At 44.2% G+C, this 20,548-nt stretch overlaps 1 protein-coding gene across 4 annotated transcripts in view; it reads right to left on the bottom strand.

Annotated features, from left to right (window-relative positions):
• Positions 1-20,548, bottom strand: part of robo3 (roundabout, axon guidance receptor, homolog 3 (Drosophila)) — a 133,083-nt gene that overhangs the window by 88,790 nt on the left and 23,745 nt on the right. The window lies entirely within an intron of this gene.

The raw sequence follows: 20,548 nt of genomic DNA on the forward strand, positions 1-20,548 counted from the left end.
TCGCTCTTCAATCTTTCACTTTAACAAAATTGTGTGTTTAGTGGCTAATTGAAATCATCAATTCTTCCAAAGCGGCACGCTGGGGAAATTCGTCCGCTCCAGTTTAGTCTTTAATTGAGACTGACAAATTTTAGGCTTCGTGCGGAGATGAATCCCGAACCCCTGCAGCTCTTTCCCGCAAAAAGCAAAAGCGCGCTCGTTCTTCGGACGCCGCCGTGGAGATGGCGGCGATTGAGACGGGCCTCATCTCTTGAAATGTCACGGGCCGTTCATGAAATATTCAAAGTGTTTGACAATGCTTAATTCAGCCTGAGTGGCTTCCAGCTCTTCATAAACCTGAATAAGTTATCACAAGAAGCTTTTTTTTTTTTTTTTTAATTCTGGAAAAAAAAAAAACAAAAAAAACAAAAGACGGAGACATAATTGGAACGAACGATAAAAGGATTAAGAATTGAAAAAAAAAACCAAGGGTTCGGTCTTAAGAAGAGAGGAGGAGGATTTTAAGACATATGTGGACTTAATCTGGTTGTAATTCAAGCAACATGCCCACAAATATGCGATGCCGGACTACGGGAATGCATTTGCGAGCGGCGGAACCCGGTCAAATTCACGCGGAAATCGGACGCCGGCGGGCGAGGCGACAATTTAAACAAGGAGAAGCGTCCCAGAAGTAATGTATGCATGACATTGCTATGGGGAGCCGTAACCCTCCGCCACCCCGGGACCTTCAGGGTCTCCGACAACAGAGGTGGTCGGAGCTTCTGTGTGTGGTCAGCTAATAAAGCAATTGTCTGGCCCTGAAAAGAGGATTACTTTAATCTAGTAATGGCCGATGTCTTTCGGCCTGTAGCGGCGGGGTAAGAGGGTCACGGAGAATTGCTGAGGAGCTCATTGTGAGGCGAAGGGTAGCGCCCCACACACACACACACACCCCTTTACACCCGCGGTCCGACGGAAGCCGTTGCAGAGCACCCATCTGGAAACACCGGAGACGCCGTGTTTCGCCGAACCTCCCTGGTGCCGAAAAAGGGCATCGGCACACAATGCGGCCCACGGCCGTCTCACAAACACACACACGATTACAGACGGCGAGCTTGTGGATTCAAGGATTCCAGGATTGTTATTACACAGTGTGCAACCAAGTCTAGAGATAGCGGCTCAGCCGTTCAGTGGAATCGAAACAACCTCAAACAGCAGGATAACAATAGCGGCATCTCCGGGTTAGAGATTGAAAGAAATATTTAAAAAAATATATAATATAACGACTCAAAGAGGAAAAATAAATAAATAATATAAGATAATATAATATGTACATATATATACTTTTTTTTACTGTACAACAACCCCTACTTTTTCACAAAATTACCCCATATAATCATATACATTTACTTGTATATACATGTAAATACACATGTATATACATTACATATATTTTTAAATATCTTTAACCTTATTTATATTTACTTATTTTGGCCTTAACTGTTCTTTTTAGTTTATTATTATTATTCTTTGCTACTTTTATTCTATATTTTCTATGTATTTATTATTTTAATATCATTATTTATTATATCATTATGATTTTTCTATACATTTAATTCTATTTTGATTCTTCTCCACTTGAATCTGTAGCAGGAGCTGCTTTCAACAAAAAGCAATTTCCCCCTGGAGGATCAATAAAGTGTTCTGATTCAGATTAATATATGATATATAATATAAATAAAGAATAGTATATAATATATAATAATATTTTACAATAATATAAATAAAAAATAAAATAAAGAAAAAAGACAAAAATTAAAGAAGTCAAAAAAAGTGGAAAGTGAAAAAAAATTTTTTTATTGAGCTGCACTGTCTGTGAGGTTCAAGTGTTCGGGGCTGTGCCGGATTTAGTACGATGAGCGCTCTGGGATAAAAACTGTTATTCAGTCTGTTTGTTTTAGCCTTGATTGTCCTAAACCGCCTCCTTGATGGCAACAGTTGTCGAAGGCGTGTCAGCTTGCAAGCACCAACACGAGCACGGGGTAAAAGTTGCGCACCTCCTGGTAAAACATGTCGACTCAGGTTCTGCTGCAGTGGAACGTCAAGTGTTCGGGGGTTCACGCCCCGTAAATCAAGATGCGAAAGTAGTGACGGATGCGCCCGTGAAACGCTGTCAAGTATTATGGATCGCCGCCGAATCTAGTAAGACTTGGATTCATGAATGATGCATCTGCAACGCTCCCGCGTCGTATCTCATTGTCACGATACGTTTTTTTTTTCAGGTGGTTGTGATGGAGGGCCATGCGAGAGCGCTAGCTAGCCAAAACTTATTATTGCCCGGCGCGGAGGGATTATCCGCCGACTTAATTACCCTGCGTTTTTTTTCAATGACATTTCAAATGCGCAGATCGGGGTAACTTTGAGACGTCCTTGAAGAACGAAATAATATCCAATCAGGATTTGTTAAAAAAATCTGGCTCATTAAAACTCAACGACAAAGGGAGCGACCGAAGGGGTTTCTGGATCCGCAAGACGGATCCGGATCCTGCACGGCCAGACGGTAACACGAATAAATACGCAGGTCAGCGCGCTTTTCCTCGCCGCGACGCCCGAGAGGTTTGCGACGTGAGCCGTCCATCTGACATCAGCGTCTTTTTCGTCTCGGCTCCCCCCCCCCGCCGTCAGCTGTCACTACCCGCTAAATCCAGTAATGGCCAAAGCCCAGAGGATGCAGCAGTTCTCCCTGTCAAGTGTCCGGAGCAGATGGTCGGTCCTCGGACGCCCGGCGCACTTTTCACCCTGTTAGTTTGCCTCTGCGACGGGAAGGGGGGTATGCGGCGATGGCGGCGGCGGCGGCGTTACAGAGGAGAGCAACAGTTCCAATTTTCCACCCTGTCAACAAAGTCCAAAAACAGATGGATCCAGGAGCAGAAATCCATTAAGCTTCACTTGAATGACTTAAGCCCCCGTTCGCTGACCTTTTCCAACTCCGAAGCGGGAGCGCGTCTTAAGGAGAAATGAATCTCGTGCAAATACAGACGGTGAGGAATCAATAAGCATTTCGCGCTGCTGTTTGCCCCTCGAATTTACCATTCGCGGTCGGGTCAAATACGTCCAGCCCCGCCTCAAAAAAAAAAACACAATCTGACCGCGCGATATAGCGGGCGTTATCGTAATCCCTGCCGCGCGCTCAAAGGCGCAAACCTCGCTCAATAAAAAAAAAAAAAAAAAAAAAAAAAAGTTTCGCCTGTTCGTTTTGAGTGATGTATCGCCTTTTGTGATCCAGTGACGGGCGGCTTCTGCTGGTAAACACGCTGACATCACTCGCCGTGACTCGGACACACAAAGGAAGAACAGAAGTCCTCATTCCTATGCAGAGAGAGAACATGCTAATGTAGCATCTGACATCATGTGTCCGGGCGTAAACTCCCGCCACGCGACAGCTCAAACGTCGGCGTGGCATTTGCAGAATGAGACGAGTTCTTTGAAAGCCCGGGAATAAAAACCGCACCGAAAAAAAATAAAAAATAAAATGTCAGGGATGAAAGGAGTTATCAAATAATTAAAATAAGCTGTTAGGCAATACGAACGGGGCTAAGTATTGCTGTGATTAAAAAAAAAAAAAAAAACATTTCAAATGACATGACCGTGTTCTGGTTCGCGCGGCTGCTAAATCGCCCTGTCGAAACCCGACACACACACACACACACACACGGCGCTGTCATCATTAAAACACACCGTGTGGGCTTTCAATAACTCCTCCGACAAGTCGGCGTAATTGCATTTGAAAATTTGGTGGTCAAACATTTACACCGGCGCGCACACACTCTGACAAAGACCCGTTTAGTAGCAACGCCGGCGAGCAGATATGGGTTGTAATCTCCTGCCTCTTTGTCTGCTCTAATGGGGCCGTGATTGCATCTGATTGATTTGTTTGAACCGCGTATCGATCGCTTCGGTCTCCCGCGCTCACCGTCTGTCAAGAATGACGCCCGGAACCCCAAACCCCGCCGCCCGTGGTATTTGGGATGAATTAATGGACGGGTTCTGAAGCGCCCCTTTTGTATATTTGCGCGGCGCGCGGCGCCCTTATAAGCTGTTTTCTCAACCCTCTCGCTGTTAATTGTGTTTTCCCGAACACGCTCCCTCGTGGACGGCATGAATAATTAAAACTCGACCTTTTGTCCGCGGATGCACGAAGACCTGTCGCTGCCACCGTTCCCGGGCCGCTCCGCAAGTTTTTATTCCCGAGTATCTTCATTTTTATATCCATATTAAATAAAAAAAAAAAAAAATCTTATAAATCTCAATAAAGCACCCCGAATGCAGCGGCGGAGGCTGCGAAAAAAAAAAAGCAAAGGAAGACAACAAACAAACCTAGCATCCTATTAAAAAGTGTAAATAATGCTCGGATAGCGCAAATATACCACGACTGGCACGACACTAATGATGTGAGGGGATCCGAGCATCACGAGCGAAGCGGTGCGCTAGTTACACGTTTGAGTTTGGAAGATTTGTGAATTGGCGGAAGTGTGGAAAGGCTTCCTCTTTTCTGTTTCCTGTTCTTTATCTGCTTTATCCTTGCAGCCTGAGCTGCTGTTTTGCCGGAGGGCTTCTGGCCTCATTGGGCCCAAAGAGGGGGAAGGGGGGGGGGGTATTTGCATCCTGCAAACCCGCGGCTAATGACTCCATTAATTATGTCCTTAATCACGGAAAATCGGCGATGAAAGGAAAAAAAAAACAACAACAAAACAGGCTGGGATACATTGAACCTTGCAGTTAGCGGACATTAAACATGTCCAGTCTGTTTTACCTTCGCAGAAATGAAATCTATTGGACTAATAACCCCCATCATCCCGCACCTTCTCAGAAACAATGACTTTGCATTGAGGGCTTTGAGCGAATGCGGGCTTTTCAAATCCACACTTCCATCCCACGCATTCCCGCCCGGCTCCTCGATTCAACGACGTCCAAACAAACTCTTTGGACGTTTATACGACAGAAATTTGCGTTTTATCGGGAGGGTGGAATCGACCGTCGCGGGCAGGGGGGAGGGCGGGTTGTGTCTGGCGGTGCGGCTCACGCGAATAATGAGGATCATTGGACACAACAGTTGGAGCGAGGGGGGGCCCCCATTGTTCTCCGCGGCCCCCGTGGCCCTTGTGCTACACTGTCGTTAAAAGGGGGGGGAGTAGGTTAATGCTCTTCCTCACACCACCTGTTGTCAACGCCTCCCCCAACAACCAACCCTTCATCCTTCTGCTGCTGTCCCATTGACTCTTTATAACACACACACACAAGCGGGTGTGTGAGGTCTAATTAATTCATGACGATCCTCTGGAGGAGGCTTTGGCTGGTGGGCCCGGCCGGCTCAGTGACCGGCAGACGGCGGGATCATGTCGAGGGGGGTTAAGCCGCGGGCCGCGGCCTCGCTCCGGCCATCTGATCCCCGCTTTTTCAACCCAGAACGTCCGACGCGGACACACAATCCCATTAGCGAGGCTTGAAAACACCTCGCTCGGAGAGGGGGGGGGGTTTGTTTTGCGGCAAACAACCGTCGCCGTCGAGTGAGTTTGGCTCGACGGGCCGCCGAATCGCTGCAAATACGCGCAATTAAGAACGACGCGACGAGATAATGAGCGAATGAGGATCGACAGTCGGGCGGCGCTGACAAATGGTCGCGATTCAGACAGCTGGCGCCGCTTCTTGCATTGCTGAGAATATCGATGTCGTTCTTCGCCGCATGCGGAGAAGTCGACTATTACCGCGATATCGCCGAAAGACGAGTCAGGTGTCGACCGCCTGCGAGTCGGAGGCGTCTGGCGCCGCAAAAAAGACGAGCGTATCGAATCCGCTCCTTCTCGTAACAGCTTAGATTATATCAGCACATCCAAGGCGTGCAAACACATTCGGCATGAATCAGCCGACGGAGGCGCTGTCGATAGTTCAGCAGCCGAGGGGAAGTTTCGAGGTGGAGTTTACGTTAACAGAAGGAGCTCCGTTTCACCGCCTCAACGTCCAGATCAGTGTTTCCCAACCTTTTTTGAGCCACGGCACATATTTTACATTAGAAAAATCACACCACCAAATAAATATGTCAAAAACATTTTTTAACGAATTAGAATGAAACCGTAGTCTCGATTTACTTAGTGTGAAATCTAATATATCTAATACCTGTTGATTTGTCAAGTTGCAATGCAAATTTCCCACTGATGTGCAACTTTTCCAGAACAGTTTTTTCAATATCTGAAGACATGTCATCAATATGTCTGAAAATGGCATTATTTGAGAGAATTTTGGCTATTTCTTTATCTACGCCAGAGCCGAGCATTTCTTCTACAATGATTTTGCCGGCAGGTAGTATTAATGTTTTGCTACGGCGTGCAGCTGTTTGGATTTAGAGATGAGTTCAGCAACTTTATAGCAGCTTTCACTGCTTTCTCACTCGTCTTGGTAGTTTTCAACAACGCTGCCTGTTTGTTTACGCAGATACAAGTACTTTTTATTTAAAAAATGTATCACACAAAGCGTCACTAATCACTCTGACACACAGATGCACAGGTTAATTCACTACCCGTTGCCATGGAATGGACACGCTGCCCACATAGACATGGGAAGACACATTATTTGCGTTAGATAAATAATTTTCGGACCAATCGGGTGAAAGTGGGCATTTTTCCACGGCACACCTGAGGATCTCTCACGGCACACTAATGTGCCGCGGCACAGCGGTTGGGAAACACTGGTCTAGACTTTACTCCTGCGGCCGGGATTCGGATCAGCATGTTAATCATATCGGTGATTATCGGGATCCTGATATAGAAAGTAATGGTGAAAAAAAAAAAAATTGCTCAAATATGAGAAGATAAAAATGAGAACATCCGTCAGAGAGGGAGAAAAACATTTGAAAGCATCAAGTAAACAAATGTGACTTTAATTGGAGTGTTATTGTTCATATGTAAATTAAGTTATGGGTAACTTTAGCCAAATATAAGGACAAACATTAACTCACTCACTCACTCATTTAGATTAATTTTCCCAATTTTCTCCCAATTAACCTGCAGGGAGAACACGCAAACTCCTCACAGAAAGGTCCTCTTGTCGGAATCAAACTAGAGTTCTTTGTGCAGGAAAAAAAAAAAACAAGATGGCTCATGTAGGTTTCTTTCCTCACACAAAAGCTGAGAACTCAAATTTGTTCGAATACAAGAAAAAAACTGCTTTAATTCATTTAAAATGTCGGTAAGAGAGCAAGAAAAAAAAACATCTGGAAGCATAAACTAACTTAAGGGTGTTATGAGAGCATTATTGTTCATATGTAAATAAAGTTATCGCTAACTTTTTTTTCAAATGCAGCCGTCAAAGTTAGCCTTTCCGCCTCAAAGTAAAAAGGTCCCTGATTGGATCCCGGAGGAAGGCCTTTCTGCGTGGGGTCACCGAGATCTCGGAGGAAACCCTGGAGAAGGTGCGAATGAGAGGACGGACGGTCGAATGGCCGAAAATGATAAGAAAAGGAATGTCAGACATGTTAAATAAACTGCAATAAAGCATCAGTCGAGGAAGTCCTGTTTGTTTTGTTTTGGCGCCGGAGGTACGAAGCTGCGGTTTACGGATGTCTCACACACACACACACACACACACACACACACACCGTTCCAGCCGGACGAATTCCATTTTGGGTGCTTTGCACGGAGAGGAGAGACAGCTGTTTTGAGGGACACGGCGGTGGGAAACAGCTGCCAGTCATTTTAAAAAAGAAAAAAAAAATAATAATCCAACATGAACCTCAACATTATTTATTTAAACCGTGGCTTTTTCCCTCAAACCGATTTTATCGCAACACCGTCGGACTCCATCTCGCTGCGAATGCAGGATCGAGACGGCTCTCGAACGGAGCGCGGGCGAGCCGGAAAGAACAAATATGTTGGTGGGGGGGTTTGACATGTGGTCGCCGAGCATCCACGCAACAGCGGTTTATAACACTAACAGGTGTAAACAGAGAGTGATAGGGGGGTCGGGGGGCAAGTGTGTGTGTGTGTGTGTGTGTGTGTGTGTGTGTGGATGCAGATCCGCAGGCCGCTGAGCGTGACAGCACGTGCCGCTGAGCCACAATCATATCCCATATGGCTCCGGAGCGCCGAGGTTAATAACAGGGACAGAGGGCAGCTCCGGGAGAGCCGGGCCGGCGGGGAAGAAGAAGAGGAAGAGGAGGAATCAGAAATAGAAAAACTTTATTTGTCCCAATTGGTTGGCACATGAGATGGCAAGATCAAGAAAAATTAATTAAAAAAAAGAGAAAAATATATTAATACTATATTTATATAATATTATATTTATATATAATAATATTAATAACAATAATACTAATAATAATAATTATAGTAATAATGACAATATAATAATGCAATAATAATAATAATGATCATTATGATAATAATAATAATAATATAAAATAATAATAGTAATAGTAATAATAATGATAGTAATAAAAATAATGATGATAGTGATGATAATAATAATGATAGTAGTAACAATAATAATGAGAGAATAAGAGAAGAATAAAAGAATAATGATAATAAAAATAATAATAATAGTTATACTAATAATGATAGTTATAATTATAGTTATAATTATAATTATAATAATTATATTTATAGTAATATAATAATTATTATTAAGTAATTAAATAATTATAATTATAGTTATAATCGTTATAATTTAATTCCTCCTCCCTCAGCCGCAGGGAATCTTCAATCTTTGTAGTTACAGTTAACAGTTAAGACAATTCATATTTCATTGTATTTCTTATTCTTCCTCCTTTCTACTATCATCTATTACTGTTATGTTTCTTACTTGAAACTCTGGCACAACAACTTCCTTCGGGATAAATAAAGTTGTTCTCATCTCATCTCATCTCATCTCATCTCATCTCATCTCATAATAATAGTAATAATAATGATAGTAATAATAATAATACTAATGTAATAATAGTAATAATTAAGTAACAACAACAAAAACAATAATATTAATAATAATAATAATGATATTTTTTATTATGCTTGCTCTGCATTTATGTAATAAAAATATCATGAGTGGCATTCATGGCACTCTATGATGGGTTTGCATTTGCAGGGTTGATGGGAATTGAGGAGTTGGACAACTCTGTGGACGAAGGTCGCCCTTCGCCTCTGGGTTTTTTAGGCGGGGCAGCGAAGTTTGCAACCAGAGGGGAGCCACTCCGAAGCCCGCGAGGATCTTTTTGGCTGTTTTTAATATTTGCCTGACATAAGGAGGAGGAGGGAGGTCGCGTCATCGCTTTATCGGAGCCGCCACACAGCCGACTCCTCGCTCCCATCATGAGTCCAAACTCCCTAAATCCTATCTCCATTTCCAAATCCATCAACCCTGAAATCCATTTTTCTGCAGCTGTGCACGTCAGCGTGTGTGTGTGTGTGTGTGTGTGTGTGTGTGTGACTGAGAGAGGGAGATGAAGGATGGGAAGTGGGAGGATCCCACTGGTGACAGTGACGGTCAGCTGTCTGGATTTCCGTGGCGAAAGTTAGCAAGTACTTCGGCTATACAAACAGTGTGAAACCATCCACACACACACACACACACACACATCTTCACCTGTTCACACCACGCATTCCACCCCGCAGCTGCCATCTTGGACCTTGAAGGCTTGACCTCCAAACAACCCCAGGAAAGGCAGTTGGGTTGAAGAAAAAAAAGGCTTTCAGTCCCCACCCAACTTTACAAAGAGCCTTTCCTGTCACTGTGAATATTCATGAGCCATAAAGCCGGGCACCGGAGACGTAATAAAAACGTCAGAGGTATAAAACACTCAAAGGAGAAAAAAAAAAAGCCAGGATCTTGGGCAAGGCGCTCTGAATGTCAGCTCCCCGACCAGGACCGCCCGCGCCATTGGCTACATTGTGCTCCGCCAACAGACTCCAATTGGTCTCCATCGCGACTTTGGCGGCTGCCCTTTGAGGACAAGTGTGGAATATTTATTTTTTATCTATATATATACATATATATATATATATATATACCTTTTTTTTATTTAATAACATTTTATTTTATTTTATTTTATTTTATTTTAATTTGTTTTATTTTATTTTATTTTATTCTATTCATTCAATTTTGTATTTTGTTTTTTTTGTTTTGTTTTGTTTTGTTTTTATTTTATTTTACATTTTGTATTTTGTTTTTGTTTTTGTTTCTGTTTTTGTTTTGTTTTTATTGTATTTTACTTTATTGTCATTGTATTTTATTTTATTTTATTTTATATTTTATATTTTGTTTTTGTTTTGTTTTGTTTTGTTTTCTTTTTCTTTTTCTTTTCTTTTCTTTTCTTTTCTTTTCTTTTCTTTTCTTTTTCTTTTATTTTATTTTATTTTTTTTTTATTCTATTTTATTCTATTTTATTTTATTTTTTGATGCAGCTACCCCGTGTGCCCCCCTATTGCCCTTCGGGGATAAATTAAGTTTTTTTCTTATTCTGAAAAAAAGATGGAGCTGCACAAGTTCTGTGGCGTCTTGCCATGAGAAGACGTGAAAGATGAGACCTTCAAGCCCCCGGGAGGAATTGATGGCGGCTCCGAAGCGATACATCAGCACACTGAAGTTTTGACAAGATAGTTTATGCTTACTTTAATTTATAGTACTTTGAAAAGTCAACCGCGCAGTATTAGTTGAGGGACGACGGAACCCGACAGTTACTTTACATTCGACGATTCGGCTCAATCGTCACCGACGACTGGCGTTTCGAAGTCCCATTCATCAAACCTGCCGTTAATAACAAGTGGAAATTGTTACCGAGGTAACTAAGCAGAACCATTTCTAATGAGTTATTGAGTGCTTAATTGCTAATTATGAATGCCTGAGCAGTAACAATGGTCTGCGCAACATGGAGAAAAAAATGGGACGATCGTTCCTATTCAGACAAAAGCGCAGCCCGGACTATGACCGGCGGCTGTAAAAATACAGTATATTTTCTCCACGTATCTCTGCGTTACGCCGCAACTCGATGATTTTCTTTGAAATCCCTCTCTCAAAAAAAAAGACTTTTTCTTTCCACGTTTGCAGACGGTTGATGCTTGAATCGCTTGGAGCATTATTTCTCGCCAGGTGAGAGCCGCTGCCCCCATCATTTCGTCACGACGAACACACTCGCGTGTCCAAGATGCGGTTTCATAATCCGTCTTATCTCCTTGCCGAACTGCTGTCTCCCACGGAGACGCTGCGGATTGTCCATCTCCTGATTTCCTGTCACCGCGGGGTAACGCCACGTTTGATTCTAGCAGTGGGTTCAGTGTCTCAGCGAAGCCCGCAGGAGACGGCACCCGCTGCAAAACCCTTGTTTCAATCGTCGGTCGTTGCGTGATGTTGTCACTCGACCGTTTGAGCGTGCACGCTTTAAGCTCAAAGCCCTGAAACCCCATCGTCTATCTGGTGGAAGTGACAAAACTGACAATGACGGAGCGCCAGAAGAGGCTGGCTGGTGGTGTTTATATGTTCTCCCAAGTACCTGGGCATCCATGTAGACCGCAGGTGTCAAACTCAAGGCCGGCGGGCCAAATGTGGCCCACCACGTCATTTCATGTGGCCCATGAGAAAGTTTTAAAAGGTCTGATTGTCTTAAAATAAACCAAAAAATGCATGCTTTGACCATAAACTGCATTTCCCACAATTCATGTTGTAACCCAACGGTATCCCGCTATTAGATCATACATCAATGCCGTTTTCAACAAGGGGAATTAAGAAATACAAATGATCCCTAAATGTCTAGGAAGAGAAAAGTTGATGCTGTTGGACGGTGAATACATGTTTGTGCTTCAAGGAGAAAATGCGGTGTGTCTTCTGTGTTATGAGGCAGCGTCGGTTGTTAGAGTACAATCTACGACAGCATTTTGACACCAAACACGGTGCTAAGTATGCTAAAGTTAGCCTTCCAGAAAAACAGGAAATGTCCAAGAATTAAAAGCCAAACTACAACGGCAGCAGAAAGTGTTCACGAAAGCCGCATCCAAAAACAGCAGGAGCGAAAGCTAGCTTAACATAGCGACGGGTTAAAAGTATTTTTTTTAACATCCATGCAAATGCATATATAACATTTTGGATTTGAATGAGTAATAACTTCAGTTATTTAACATTAGGGAGTAGTTACATTCATTTTACATTACATTTAGTTTCATTTATCCTGTTACCGTAACGTGGCCCCTTTGAGGGCAACCATTCTGCTGATGTGGCCCCTGATGAAAATTTGTTTGAGACCCTTGATCGAGACTGAACTAAAAACACAGATGTCGTATACAAGAAAGGTCAGAGCTTCCTGCTCTTTCTCAGGAGACTCAGATCTTTCGACGCCTGCAGAGCCATGCTGCAGATGTTTGATCACACGTTGGTGTCCGGCGTCATCTTCTCCGCTTTGGTGTGCCGGGGTGGTCGACTGAAGGCAAGCGATGCAAACGGACTAAATAATTTCATCGGGAAGGTCGGCTCTGTCCTGGGAGCTGAACCGGACTCGTTATTGGAGGATACTGAAGAAGCTGCTCGGTATACTGAAGAAGCCGCCGGCATCAAGTCCAAGTCCCCGATAATCACCTACCGGGCAGTGAATGGGACGGCCCCGTCTTTTCTCCAGGATACGGTCAAGCCACATGTCCCTACCCGTCCCCTCCGATCCGGCACCTCTGGGCGACCGTCAACCCCGTCGCTCGGAGCCCCCGGCTGCCGATCGAACCGGTCTCGGCTCTTTTCGGTTGTGGAACGAACTCCCGAAAAAGGTCAGAACAGCGGGGTCCCTGCCCATCTTTTGCCGTGAGCTGAAAACATACCTCTTCACCAAGCACTACCCTGCTAATCACACTTAGCCCCCAACCCCCTTTCCAAAAAAAAAAAAAAAAAGGATAAAATGAATGTACGTATATATACTGCTCAAAAAAATAAAGGGAACACTTGAACAACACAATGTAACTCCAAGTCAATCACACTTCTGTGAAATCATAGTGTCCACTCAGGAAGCAACACAGATTCATTTTGACTTGTTTTAAGGACATTACATCAAAGTTGGATCAGCCTGGAGTTTGTTTTTACACTTTAATTTTGAGTGTGATTCCTAATCCAGACCTCCATGGGTTGATACAATTGATTTCCATTGATCATTTTTGTGTGATTTTGTTGTCAGCACATTCACCTGTGTAAAGAGCATAGTATTCCATAAGAATATTTCATTCATTTAGATCTAGGATGTGTTTTTTAAGAGTTCCCTTTATTTTTTTGAGCAGTGTATATTGGTTCCGAGATGACTACTTGGTTGAGTGGTCACTTCTGGCTTCCGACTACTGGTACTTCGGATCTTCGGTGACTGAATTGTACTTCTTGTAAGTCGCTTTGGATAAAAGCGTCTGCCGAATAACAAATTTAATGGTATCAAGGACAACGCCTTGCATGCTGGACTGAAGTCCAACCAGAGCAGCCGTAGACTGAGTCCACTACAGAACGCCACCGAAGGTCTTTCTTACCTGTGACCATCAAACCATAAAACTCCCCTTTCTGCAAGAAGGAAACCTGACAGCAATGAAATCCTTTCTAGTCTAAAGAAGTTCTTGTCTATTCTATTCTGTTCCCTGTGTTTGCACGGGTTTCCTCGCAAAAACCCTAAATTGCCCCAACATGACCGGCGAGCGGCTCGGGATGAACCCCTCCTCTCGCCCACTGAAGCCCCTCTGCGACCTTGAGAGCAGGATAAGCGTCAGAGACAGTTAATGAACGATCAAATAAACCAAAATCCGTGGCGGCGCCTTGGTGAAGGAAATGATTGCGCGATGATAATTCACTTCAAATCTGCAGAGACACTACAAACGTAGTGACCCAAAGACTCGGCGAGTTTTCAAGCAACAGTGCTCCGGTTTCCTGGAAATAACAGCTCGCCGACACCTCTAAGCTTACTTTGAATTCTCCGGACTTTCTCAGGAATCACACACGATAAGATATTGTGCCGGCTTGCTGGCGCGCGAAAGTCTGTTTTACATTTGTGATCTCGCGTTCAACTCCTCCAGGTGATGTCAAGATAAGTTCAGGGTTGCCGGGGGTCTCTGTTTTGACTTTTAACAAGACTACACCGACAGCAGATCTTCTCTGTCGGTGTTAAAAAAAGGGTTCAATTTTACATCCCGCGCACCGTTTGATCTCCATTATCTGGATGATCAAATGTGTAAAGCTGCAAATGTGTGACCTTTAAAAAAGTTCTTTTATTCATGAATACTTCATGAGGAAAAAAAAAAAAAAAAAAGGCCTTATCTGTTTCAAAAAATATCACAACTTCGAAAAGATGCGCGGCCACGTTCCGGACGGGTTTCTCGTCGGCGCTGCGCCGCGGGGCCGGTTCATCCATGCTGCAGCTCCCCCAGCCTGCAGCAGATGGACTGCGAGGGGCAACTGAGTTGGCTTCATCCTTGTTACCAAATATACACACAAATATACAATGCGGCTCTTCCCCCCCTTTTCCAGCACGCCGCTTCCAAGTCCCGGTCCGGGACAAGTAAAGTGACACTATGCCACAAAGTGCCATCTTGTGCCTTCTCTGGTGCCACATTGAGCCCCCTGGCAGTTCCAGGCAAGCTTATGCGCCTGTAGCTTTATCTCCAGGCCCACTGATGCCACGGAGGAGGGAGGGGGAATAGAAGCTGGCGAGAGCTCAGCTCTGGCATCGGACGCTGTTTGTTCTATATAACCCCCCTCCCTCGCTCTCTGGAGGCGAAACTTCAAATGTGAGTTTGTAGATTTGGCAAGCAGGAACATACACAAAGATACAAGTAAAACACGCACTTGTGGGTTTTGCCCAACCGATGTGGATTAGCGGTTCTTATCCCCGAGGGGGTTTGTGTGTCCTCCGCTGTGTGGCAGCGGCGGCGAATGTCACCTCCCGAAGGAACGCGGCATCGGGAGATGAAGAAAGAAGCCGATAGAACGCCGGACGTACGCGGAGAATAGACAGGTGGAGGCGAGGATTTGCAGGAATCAAAGACATCAGTCGCAATACAGGAAACTATTTAGAGCGCAAACATGACCCGACGCAACCTCGTGCAGAGAGAGATGTCTGAGATTGTGTCAACGCCGAGCTACCGTGTCGACGGGAGCTCGGGAAAAGTCAGGACCGGCTCCTAATGTAATATTAATAGTGGGTTCTGTGTTTCGGGAGAGCGCCGTGGCGAGTGTTGGGAATGGAGAACGGCCGAGATGACTTATTTAACTGGAAAAAAAACTGAAAAAAAAACAAAGAGTGAATAGAATCGAGTCAAGAAAGTCATCACCCTCTCTGGAACAAAGAATGACTCAACAAGGATGGCAAACAAAGAGGCTTTTCATTCATTCATTCACTCATTGTCCTGCTCTCGGGGTCGCCAATCACAGCTGTCATTGGACGGGAGGCGGGTTCCGCCCGGACCCGGCGCCAGCCAATCACAGGGAAGCATAAAGACACATTCACCCTTTCATTCACACATTATGTAGAGATGGAAAACTCTGTCATCAAACGTCACATTCAAAGTCAGTCAGTTTTATTGTCACTTCTCTTATCTGTTCCTATCCTTTTTATTGTCTTTGTCCTTTCAATTGTTTCTTCTATTTATATTTATATTCATATTTATTGATATTGTTATTGTTGCGCTGCTAGGACAAACTACTTTCCATATGGGGATTGATAAAGTATTTTATCAAAAAATTTCCCTACATGTACTGGAGATACAGGGAAATCAAGAAGATGTTTTCTTACAATCCCTCGGTGACATGAAATTAGCAAAATCATAATAACAATAATGTGCAAATTAGCGTGTAGTTTAAAATTAAAAAGTAAAAAAAAAAACTTTATACTTCACACTTCATTATTTAATGTTTATGGTTTGATGTAACAGTGCACTTTACTGCTAATTTGCACTCTTATTATTATCTTCTTCACTTGCTTTGGGCTTTTCCCTTCAGGGGTCGCCACAGTGAATCTAACCCTATTCTCCGTATCCTCCTCTTTCACACCAACTAACTTCATATCCTCTCTCACTACATCCTTGAATCTTCTCTTTGGTCTTCCTCCAGACCTCCTGCCAGGCAGCTCCACCTTCAGCAACCTTCTACCCTGATCTTCACCACGGCTTTGACACGATTAGAGGAGTATTCATTTCCAAACCACCCCACTTTGTCTTGGTCATACATGTCCCGCACCCCTGTGGCAAATTCTTCTTTCCCTTTGGGCTTTTCCCTTCAGGGGTCGCCACAGTGAGTCAACCTTCTCCATCTACCTCTATTCTCTGGATCCTCTTCTCTCACACCAACTCACTTCATATCCTCTCTCACGATGTCCATGAATCTTCTCTTTGGTCTTCCTCTAGACCACCTGCCTGGCAGCTCCACCTTCAGCAACCTTCTACCCAGATCTTCACCATGGTTCGGACATGAACAGAGGAGGATTCTTGTCCAAACCATCTCAGTCATCACTTTGTCTCGGTCATACATGTCCTTCACCCCTGTGACAAATTCCTCTCCATTGGGCTTTTCCCTTCAGGGTCTCCACAGTGAATCAGCCTTCATCTAAACATATTCTCTGTATCCTCCTCTCTCACACCAAATAACTTCATATCGTCTCTTTGGTCCAATTCCAGCATCCGTCTACCAACATCTTCACTATCCCTCCTCTGTACATGACCCAACCACCTCAGTCTGGCTTCTTATCTCCTGCTTCTCTCCAAAACATCTAACATGCCCGTCTGATAGACTCATTCCTAATCCTATCCGTCCTGGGGCTCCCAAAGAGAACCTCGACATCTTCATCTCTGCAACCTTCAGCTGTACTTCCTGTCTTTTTGTCACCATTTGTAGCCCATAAAGCATGGGCCACTGTCTCGTCCACCTTTCCTTTTCATTCTGGCTGATATTCTTCTCACTTATAACACCCCCGACACTTTTCTCCACCCATTCCAACCTGCTTGAACCCGTTTCTTTACCGCTTTTCCACATTCTCCATTGCTCTGGACTGATGACCCGAATTTTGTTAGTTTCATATCATTGTAGGATTGGGAGAAACATCTTTTCCATTCCTCTGTATGTCCAGTACATGCAGAGAAATTGACAATAAAGCTGACTTTGAGACTCCACAAAGAACCCCACTGTGGGTGTTGAGCCAGGAACCTTCTTGCTATGGAGCAGGAGATTTTTGGGGGCTTTTTTTTTTTTCCAGAGACAATACAAGTACACAAAGATTACTTAAAAGTAAAGCTTTGCGTTGAGAGCTTTCCCTCAGTCTTCAAGCTCCATAAACTGCATAAACTGTATCCCTTTATCATGCTGAGATGCTACTTTTGCCCAGGGAGAAGGAAACACTCCTTTCTTCTATGACCACTCTTGCAAGCAACACCTAAAGGGATTTCTACTCCTCCGTGGCTGATTTTGAAAGATTGCTTCTCCTGCACTGTCCCGTGGAGCCGGAGGGAAGGTGAAAGGTGACCGTTAATGCAACGATGATGACGGAGATACTGTTCAGATTCCAGACATTTTAAGCGGAGATGGAGACTGATTTGTGGGCTGTTATTCCGCAGAGGCTGTCAAGGGAGTTTGGGCTTGATTATTGGGTTTAGGGGGTCGGAGAAGCGATGATGCCGTTCCAGCGAGGTGTGAGCCAAGAGTCTAAAGTTTCACACATTTGACTTGGATCGGGGTTTGTTTTGCCGACTTCATCTGGTTTGGGTTAGCGCGGTGAAAAAAAAAAAATCCTGAGATGGTTTCAGGTTTAAAGGGTGGATGATATTAGGGGAAGCTGGCGTGAAGGGAGGAAGGAACCGCTCTCTGGAGTCCTAAGAAGTTGCAGCTAAACTATGTTGCAAAATGTCCCTTGCGCCGAGTTGTCGGCTGTTCGTCGCTTTAAAAAACAGGACGAAAATGATGCGGTCATTTTGCTAATTCAAAGCGTTACTTCGAACGTGACGCAGTGGCGAGAGCTTCCGCCTCAAATGAAAAAAAGTTAGTTGTGGAGTTAGCATGTTTTCCCTGCATGGGTTAACTCTGGCTTCTCCAGTGTCCTTGCACAGCTCAAAAACACGTAGGAGCTTCAACCCTAAGTTGAGGCTGGATGATTGTATGTCCAGTGTATGCCTATTCTCTACTTTTTTGGATGAACCCTGTCTGCCGTCCAATGACAGGTTACTCCCTAGTATGAGCAGTCGAGATAATAATTTATAATATCATTTATACTTTATTGATCCCTTGTGGGGAAATTCGTTCTCTGCAGGATTCAAGATTCAAAGCATTTATTGTCACATGTTCAGTGTAGAAACCCATATTGGGTTCATCGCACATTGGGGAGCAGTTCGGGGTTCAGTGTCTTGGGCGACAACACTTCTTTTCCCACAGAGGGCCCTGGCCAGAGCGACAAGCTACTTGCTGACAATCTACTCAATATTCCAAATCAGTCGCTTTCACACAACAAACTTTCAATCCAATCAGGGGGCCTCCGATCCAGTCGGTGACTTTGCAATTATGTCCGTAAACAGCTCACACAACAGGATCATTTGGAAAGATAATTGGTTCCGACCAGCTTTGAATTTGGACATTCCAATTGTTTGGTCGACCAATGGGGTAAAAAAAAAAAAAAAAGAAAAACAAAATCTTTGTTTGCCCGAGTTTTACTGAGAAAAGTATAAATGTAGCGACTGCCATGTTTGCCAGGATGTTATATTAAAGTCTCTGTGCAACAGGTAAAGTTATTCTTTAAAAATCAGTTAAAGAGACATTTACAAGACGATTATGTTCTCAATATTGTCTATTTTCCCATGAGAGGGCAGACGTACAATCAACATCTGCATTTTGACACCAACCAGAGAGCTTAGTTAGACCTCCAGGAAAACAACAAATTGTCCAAGAATGGCAGCAGAATGTGTTCACGAAAACTGCATCCAAAAACACAGTGAAAGCTAGCTTTGCAACAGAGCAACCGGTAAATGTAATTTTTTTTTTAACATCTAAGCAAATGCATATTTAGCATTTTGGATTTGAATGAGTTATAAATGATTTAACATGAGGGAGTAGTTTCATTTATTTTACATTTATACTGTTAGCGTTACATGAGGGCAACCGTTATGCTGATGTGGCTGTCGGCCGCTGCCCAAACATACAAAACCACACCTAAATATGCTTCTCACGCAAAAGATAACTGTGTTATCCAAGAAAGATCTGGCTGCACCAACAGTAACAGGCTAAAGAGACAGAAATAATTATTAAAGGGAGTGTTTCGGAGTCCAATGTGACAGGCGGTTGTTGTTTTCTGAAGAAGTCTAATCCGCCGGCGAGGAGCGACCAACGAGCAGCGGCTTCGCCTTCCTCCCCCCGCGAGCGAGAACATCTTTTCAGCCCTTCGTGTCCGTCGGCGACAGCCGTTATCTTCTCGGTCGGAGCTAGCTGTCATCCCTGTACCGACGGCAAAGGCCCGCTGACAACACGACAGAGGCCGGGCGCTATGAAGCACGGGAAAAGACGGGACGCCGTGTCAGGCGGCGGCCGAGGAGCGCGAGGGATGGGAGGGGTCCTCGGGCCCGCGAGCTGCCAGGAGATCTGACACGGAGGTCAGGGGTGGCGTCTGGAGTTAACTCAAGCGAGTGATGGTGATGATAACAGACCGGCGCGTCCTTTGAAGGCGCCTCTGCTCTCGTCTGCTTTTTTGAGGCGAAGCTAACGTTATTACTTGTGAAACCTATCTGCGCCTTCACCCGTTGCCTTAGCAAAGCTACATTAAAAGATGAAGTCACGATGCAATGCTAAGCTGGTATCTGCTTTTTATGCGCGCAGCCTTTGGTCCCTCTTGTACGACCGATCTTCTGACACCCAATTTTTGGTCAATTCCACATTTTCACCGCAGAGTACAGAGGTCTGATTATGAGTTTTGTTGAGTTGAACAACTGAAACCACCTCCAACTCAACATCTCCAAAACCAAGGAGGTGGTTGTGGACTTCAAGACATGTACCAATCGCCATCCAGGGTGAGGAGGTTGGAGATAGTGGACTCCTACAAGTACCTTGAGTTCCACGTTAACAATAAACTGGACTGGACACGCAACACAGATGCACTCTACAGGAGATTTGGGAGTTTTGTAAAAGTAATGTTTTGCTTTTATGCTGTATTCCATTAAAATCTATAAAATGGATAATGCCTCCTGGCCTCCTAAATATTATTTTGAAATTACTTTTCCTTCATCCCCCTGAGGAGGAAGCACAGCATCTTCCCTCCAAACTCTTGCAGGAAAAAAATGTCTTATATACAACATTGAGCACTGGCAAAGGTACTTTAATCTATCCCATATCCCATAATACACCTCAACCTCTCGCTCTTCCTATCCCGTCTGCGCTCATATCCCATCACTGCATTGAGACGGGTCCCAATCACCATCCAGGGTGAGGAGGTGGAGATAGTGGACTCCTCCAAGTACCTCGGGGTCTACATTAACAATTAACTACACTGGACACACGACACTGATGCGCTCTACAGGACGAGTCAGAGCAGGTCAGAACAAACTAGCTTAGC

This window comes from Fistularia commersonii, chromosome 15, assembly GCF_037954325.1.
Source record: "Fistularia commersonii isolate RoL2024-O1a breed Wild chromosome 15, RoL_Fcom_v1.0, whole genome shotgun sequence".
Taxonomy (NCBI): Eukaryota; Metazoa; Chordata; class Actinopteri; order Syngnathiformes; family Fistulariidae; genus Fistularia; species Fistularia commersonii.